This window comes from Hippichthys cyanospilos, chromosome 12, assembly GCF_059441005.1.
Source record: "Hippichthys cyanospilos isolate Australia breed blue-spotted pipefish chromosome 12, RoL_Hcya_1.0, whole genome shotgun sequence".
NCBI lineage: Eukaryota > Metazoa > Chordata > Actinopteri > Syngnathiformes > Syngnathidae > Hippichthys > Hippichthys cyanospilos.
Window position 1 is genome coordinate 14,832,005 of NC_142380.1, and position 7,996 is coordinate 14,840,000.

Genomic DNA, 7,996 nt, shown 5'->3' on the forward strand with positions numbered 1-7,996 from the left:
GTGACTGCAATGTACTCAGTGTAGTTGTTTTTTGAGTCTCTAAATATTAATATGCCATATTTACTATGTTGTGTAAAGCCAATGTGGGACGTGAAGGTAGTGTCTGTCTATAGTGTTCCTATTAGTATTTTAAAACTATTTTGTTCCTCTGAGTGTTTATTAACCATTTATTTTTGTTTATGTGGCTTTGTTTTGTGTTGGGAAAAACAACTAACCAACTAATATCAGTGTTGTACTAACCAACCTGTGACTGATTCAGTTATTGATTCCATTTTCAAAGTAAAAGAAACGTTTGCAAATGTCTTAGTTTGATTAGACACAATTTTAAATTAAGCGATGGCTCAATGATCGCATGATGATTATTATGATAATCTTTTAGTTGTTAATGACACATTTACTATTTTTTAATATTTCAGGGGGGCTCAATGTGTCGTGCTCAGTCAACCGGCTAGATATTGTTGGTCGCCCGCATGACATTGTCCAAAAAAAAAAAAATCGAACATTGATCAAGGAAAAAATACATATACATTATGTCAATTGACAAAAAAAATAATGTCAGTAGTTGCTTGGTTTTCTTGTTTTTTCGCGCCCTCAATTGAACACACAGTTCTAAGTTTGTTTCAGTACAACACCTTGTGAATTTGATTTCTGAACAAAACCATGTTGTTCACAACAGCCTGATCACTCTCAGAGCCGAAGATTTTCAGTTTAGTTAGTTGAGCGTTGTTGCAACTATACTTCCAGGAGGAACTTCAAAATAAAAGCGTTCCGAGGCAGTTTGCATCATATGTTCTTGGTACCATACGTACAGTTTATTTTGAAGTAATGGTTGGCTTCCTCACAACATTTGTCTTGACTATCATACAGTGACTTGACAGCGCATTGTCCCGTATGTCTCATGAACCTGTACTGCATCAATATTGAATCATGTTTTATATTGTAAATTCAGACTACAGCTACATTTAGACATAGACAGGTTCCTATGAAAGAACATTTTAAGTCATATAAATAAGTTAAATTGCTGCCACTGCTCGCTGTCCTTTTATTAAACCAAATTTGACATATAGGTGATCTTTAGTTGTGTTCAAGACGGGGTTCATACTGCAGGCCTTAATGCTCAATTCAGATGATTTTTGAGAAATCCATTTGGGGGGGGGGGGGGGGGGGGGGGGGTACATGTTTCCAAATAACTGTGACCTGTATTTGACCCATTTTTCAGTTTTTGAATGCTAAACTGCCACAAACTGTCCTGCATGCACATTGAGGACATCTTGACATCACAGGCAGCCGGCAAGCTTAACGTGTTTACGGAAGTACCTGGCCATGTTGAAATAGCTGTTAGTGGAGCCAGAATATTTTCAGTCTGTTAAATTAAAGCAGGGTGAGTTTTTTTTTTTTTCATGGCATTTTCTGCACTGCCAGCAACGTCTCTCTTGCTTGCGTCAAACGAGAAGTTTACCAGCTTCGAGCGAGAGAGAAAGAGACAAAACAAAATATACCTCTCTCTCTCCCTTCGTTGAGTTCCCTTCGCCTTGTCCGTGATTGTTGTTTTATTTATTTGTTATCTGCTCCCGCCTTTTTGAGCGCAGAATTGTGACGTTTGTTGCTTGTTTGTTTACATGCGAGTCTATTGAATGGGACCTGGCCACTCAGACTGAATTCCCATATCAAAAAAATGGATATGTATTGCATTTAGTACCACATACCCAAGTGCCCTTGGTCGCATTTGAAAATAACAGATCTGTGTTGTTCACACTGCAATCTAAAGATCAGATACCAATAATTGGAATTGGGTCACATTAGGCTGCAGTGTGAAACTAGCCTTATAGGTGACTAGATAGATATAGTCGATCTCTCAGTGTTTGTGGCCACAGGAGTGCCGATGGTGGGATGGAAAGCTACTGAGATAGCTATCATGCATACAGGAGGGAAGGCGCGGAAAGAAGGAGCAGGATAATGGCCTCAACTTTTCCATTGTCCTATTGTTTGAATGAAGCTCTTGCTGTAGGATTTTTGAGATTTGCACATTGTATGAAAATTTGTTTTAATTTTTGGACCTAATAGTGCCCTGCGCCTCCCAATCCCCATTCATATGTTTTAAAAAGTCTGTCGAGTTGAACACGTGCAGGTGACAGTTGTTAACCTTTTGTAAGAATGGTATGGTTCAGTCCCCTTGCTAGCTGTCTGCAGGTCAGTTATAGCTGTATATTTTTAACAGCTGCTACAGCATGTGACTGGTATTGTTTTCACCATGAGCATGTGCTTATAGATCCCAACTTAAAAAGGAACTTCCACTGAAGGGTTTCTTGCAGTTCACTTCCACTGGGTGTATATTGTATCGCTATTTGTGTATTGAATACATTGAAAGACACATTTGCAACATTTATAGTCATTTTAAAACTTGAATTTAATTTGATGGTGATATCTAAATATGAATGTTTGGTTTGCTACTTTTGGGAAAGCTGATAAATAGATTATATAATAATGTGTATGTAAGAAATGTAACCTATCAACATTGTCATACAAATATATACAGTAATATAAAAACATAATACAGTGATCCCTCCTACTTCGCGGTCTCAGTACTTGGCGTTTTTTTCCAGGAAAAATAAAAAATATTTCGAAACAAAAAAATCATTTAAAAAATGTGCAAAAATGTACAAAAATTGAAAAAAGCAAAAAAGTACATTATACAGTACTGTATTAATCAAATACCGAAGTAATATTAGTTAATAACTATGTTAAGAATTCTTCAAGCGTTAGAGTTTGTGACGTTTATTTATCTTATTTTGAAATGCATGCTTTTAATTTTTTCGGGTCGCGTTGCTTTTCCGTTTCCTGTTTTACGTTCTCTGTGCGTCATTCGGCTCGTTACGGTGACGTAGTGAATGACAACGTAAGCTCATATTTATAATTTATTATCATTTATGTTGATAACGCACGCTACTGCCTATGTTTAGTAAGCGATGAGTGTTTATTCTGTTTATGTGTTTGTTTGTGTAGAGGTTGCACTTTAGTCGTTGTTGTTAGTTGTTGCTAACCCGCTAATGTCAGCTAAAAATACAGTAAATTCATAGATTAAGTGTTTATATGTTAGTTTACTGACTTTAAGATTATTGTTGATTTATTATTCAACAGATACTACATGATACACCATACATGAGCCAAAATAAATGTGAAGTTCAACGTGATGACTTGCTTATTGTTTCACCGGAGTCTTGGTGCAGATAACCAGTCCTGAGAACAAATTCCCAACAAACTAAGTGATATTAGTTATTTTATAAATATACAATAATGTTAATAATGTTAATACGGATAATGTAATGTTAAATAAAAGGAGAAAGGAAATAAAATAGGGAAAAATACAAAAAAAGGATTGTTTATTGGTTACTGTGGCTATATTGGGGCATACATAGAAATCTAGGAACTGATACCCTACTTCGCGGGTTTCAGACTTCGCGGGGGGTTGACAGCCCCCATTAACCGCGAAGTAGGGGGATTACTGTATATGGAAATACAGTGGTATTTCCACTAAAAAATGACCCAATTTATGAGTTCTTTATGGCTACTCCCAGTTGTAGTAAATACTGTAGATGGTATAATAAAAAAAGCATCAATGACACAATGATAGTAACCCTTTAAACTTATTTAGCCTATTTAAGCAGTAAAAAGTCATTTTGATGACCGAACTCCAAAAACAGGTGAATTCCGAGCCTTGGTAAATTTAATGTCGTTTTCAGTCAACAGTAAAGCGCGGTTTATGCTTGACGCATGAATGATCTGCGCGGAATATCGCCGGTATGCTTTTTGCAGCACTTTTTACTCTGTGCAGCTTTCACCCGCAGTCAGCCGATAACCTCCCATACTATATGTAGGTCATTGGAATCTACAGCATAGAAAAAACACTACTCTATAACAAAGGTAGTGACTCCTAGTACATTCAAATGATCTAAATTCTTCCAAGCTTTTTTTTTTTTACAGAGTCCTCATCCCTCCCCAGCGTGTGTGCCCGGCAGTAGTTGTTTATGGTATTTAGGTCACGGTAGTCATTTTCAGCGGAATCATAAAGGTGTTTGACCCGGCAAACTTCCATAAGCAATAGTTCATCTGCCATGTTTTCTGTGTGGAAGAAATTCCAGTAGGTACGCCTTGCACAAAATCTGGCCCACGCGGACTCCGTGCGGAGAGGTGTTGTTGCCCAAATGATGTCATTTTGAATCGTGGAGCCACACAAAGCTTGTGGACGCGTCAAGCATAAACCAGGCTTAAGTGAAAATATGTGAATTTAACCCTTATGGCCTAAAAGTGTCAAGCTCCGGTCCACGAGAGGCTATGTACTGCATGTTTACCGGGTTTCTCTTTGCAACACACCTGATTCAAATGATCAGGTTCATTATGAAGCTCATGGCAGGATTTGTTAATGAGTTAAAGATTTGTATGGGTGAAATAAAGTTTAGGGTTATGAACAATAATTTGGTTATTAAATCAGCTATAAATGAAACCAAAATGAAATGAAACTTTTTATTGCTAAAAATGAAAGTTTAGTACAATGGAACCTCTAGATACGAATTTAATCCGCTGCGCAGTGCAGTGTGTCTACTGAATCATTCTTATACTGAATCACATTTTATATGTAATTGCTTAATTTGTTCCAAGCGCGAAATAAACGCCATATTAAATTTTATAATATAGATAGATGCCAGCGAGCCTTCGACCCTTGTGAGGATAAGTGGCTATAGAAAATGGATGGATGTACCCCACCTTTCAAAAAATGCAATGTTCGGTAGATCTCAGGCAAATGACAGAAAAAAATGTCTGCAAACAATAATTTAAATTCTACTCGAACTTTATTTGAAAAAATAAACTGAAAATATTGAAACTTTAATTTTCAGCAGATTTTTCTTTAAAAAAATGGCTGTAAACAGTAGCTGTAATTTATTAACTTTAATTTAAAAAAAGAAAAAAAAACACTGAAATTCTACATTTTCATCAGATTTGACTAATGCAACTGTGGATGAAAATGGCCAAAAGTGAGGTTATACCAATCCTCAAAAAAACGCCTCGTTACACAGGCTTTTGCATTCACATCACCGGAAAGCTCTCTTTTAGTGCTTTATGGGAAGTGTTGAGCAGCATCAGCACTTGCAGCTTCCCCATGTCGTACCACAGAATGAATGCAAGCACTCCTTTCACTTGTAAATTTATTAAACCACAGAGGTGAAGCCTTGAAATCTAGAGGTAAGCCTACATGCTGCGATGTCCCTTCACCTGTTTTGTCTTCGGATTGCGGACTTACAAGGTCGCAAATAATGACACTGGCCTTACTGAACGACGACAAGAAAGTTGTACACGAGCGAGCTGTGCTGTACAGCACAGCCAATAGGAGAGCAGGACAATGAATGTTAAGGAATAGGGTTAGACCAGGATATTTGTGCAGTGGTATGGTGCGTTTAATGCGTGTGAGAATTCCAAGTTTTCAACCAGGATCTTTTGGAGCATACGACCACAGAACTGCAAGGCAGACCTGGTAACCTGTCTGCCACTGTGCCCCCTATTGTGCAAGTTGACTGAAAAACTGAAATTTGCAAAAGCTGATCAGCAGCTTGTTGAAAAACTCTGTTTTTTTTTTAATGTCATTTTTGTTGTTTGACCTTAAAATGCTTTTTAAAAATGTATTAACGTCTTATCAGATTCGCTTACATGGATTTCAAAGCATTGTGGCACAGTAAAATGGGCCCTTCTGGGTGTCCTCACACTGTTCTGGTTCAGCCTGGCCAGCGCAAATAAGTTTCACAGTGCAACAAGTCATTTTTGTGTCCCCATTCTCCTCGGTTACTGTAGTTTCGAACTCTATTTCACTTATGAGTCATCAGGAAACATTTGGACTTTGAAAGATACAAAGTATAATTTCCTTTTTAGTCAAGCAGCGTAAAATCTCTCAATAGTATATCAAAAGGGCAGCTCCTCGTTCATCTGGCTTGAATCCAAAATGTTCCCGCACCGCCGCAGGATTAGGCCTTGGAACTAATTACATCTCTTCTGCTCAACTTTCTGCGATTATACAGCTACAGCTATTAAATAACTTAGCTTCGAGTATGCTAAATCTTTCTGCTTCAAAACTTTTCATGTTGTGTGCGTGCATGCAAGTGTGTCCTACCTCACACAATGGGAATAGCACTTTATCGAACCAGAAAAAAATATAGGTATATCGTGTTCATTTTATATACCAATAGATCTCAATGTCCATTAGTAATGATCATGATAGGACTATTCTGCATGCCACAAAACCAAACTAGTTCTTTTGACCTCACACTTTTCATGTGTCCATGAGCCCCAAAACAGGGTGTGATTGTCATGGAAGAAGTGGGAACTTGGAGCATACACTCTGTATTTCTAATTTTTGCTAAGGATTAGGCCTGTTGCTATATTGACTTCATTGCTTGAAAAGCGGAAATGGACAAGATAGTTTGTTCAGAACTTTACCAAGGCAAATGGTCATTTACATGCATGTTTGTTTACATACCTGTATGTCATCAGCATTGAGTTGCGCTGCATCATTCTCCCTCCTATCAATCATCATGCTTGCTGCTGTGTGCAAGTTAGCACTCATGCTCATATCTACATGGAACTACTTTAAAGACTGTTTTAAAGCTTCCGTTTGTTTTCAGTTTGGTTCACATGTGTGCCATCTGTTCATAGGTGCACCCAATGGAGCTGTTTTACAGTAGCACTAAAAATAGGCAAATAACACTCATTCTAGCCACCATAACTATGCATTTGGCAAACTGTTTGTACTGTTTCATTGCTTGTTTATGCACTATGGGTTTTGCAAGCCTTTACTTAACCTTCCAGCTCCAGACAGAGTTTTGAGTGCTAAAATCGATAGTGAGGGCAGTGTACCATCTTTCCAGTGCATCATAATCTTACAATGGTGAGATTACATCTTGCTTGAAATCACTAATCCGGTTTGCTGGAAAAGAGTAAATATTACCCCTGTAAAACAAGCAGTTCGAAGCAGTGCACCATTTACATTGTGTACAGTGGAGATGGAGCACTGCTGACGTCAACTCGGGACATCGTGAACCTGGAGTTGTAATCTACTCCCGACCCGCAGTTGAATCTACTCCTGCACTCATTGGTCGATGGTCACGCCGGGAGCCTGTAGGAGTGCCCGTTTCTCTCATAAAACATACACACTCTGTTAGGTAGAGGCGAAAGAAGAGCAGGAAAGAGCACCGCTGCACCGGCGCTTTGTAAATCTCTCATCTAGATTACTTTTGTAATAAATTGGAATTTCAAGTGTAAACTCTCATATCATATTTCGTTAGCTACAGGCTTCTAATTAGACTTCTGGGCACCACTAATATAACTGCAGCTCTCCGTGAGACTTCAGCCAAAGGGATGGGAAGGGAGAACAGTACAGTTACTATATAAAGTGTAATAATTTAAGATTTATGTACATATGGGTACTGCAGTAATATTTGTCTTAAATATGTTAAGTATAAATACCTTTCACATTTATAAAGTTCACGTACCCACATACACATGCATAAAAATTCTGTTTGGGGGGCTTGTTACTTCGTGGTTTTCACTCCGGTCCCCATTAACCTTGAAAAACGTCAGATTACTATATTGTCAGAGTATGAGAGCGTTTTCATTTTGGAAAAAAAAATACGTTGAAAACTGTCGGGAATCTCTTTGATTCGTTTTGGTCATGTGAGCGCCGAATTGTCTATCGCAAATAAGTTAAATGAGTAATAAACAGACATCTTTACGAAGAGATATGTCCCCCGATCCATGAAAAAATACCTACTGTCTGTGGTGATGATAAGTTTGGGGACCCATGGTCTAAGGTCATGTTATGTCGCTAAGCCTTTGCAGCGATGGCAAAGACTTCTAGCGACTGCAAAATGAATTTAACGGAAACACTTTCAAAATTGTATCCAATTTACTAATGGTTGGATTAATGCCACTGAGTGAACTGACCACGGATGGC

The 7,996-nt window shown here is 38.1% G+C and overlaps 1 protein-coding gene across 1 annotated transcript in view; it reads left to right on the forward strand.

The window, feature by feature from the left end:
• Nucleotides 1-7,996, forward strand: part of pkn2a (protein kinase N2a) — a 37,158-nt gene that overhangs the window by 2,127 nt on the left and 27,035 nt on the right. The gene's annotated exons all lie outside the window — the stretch shown is intronic.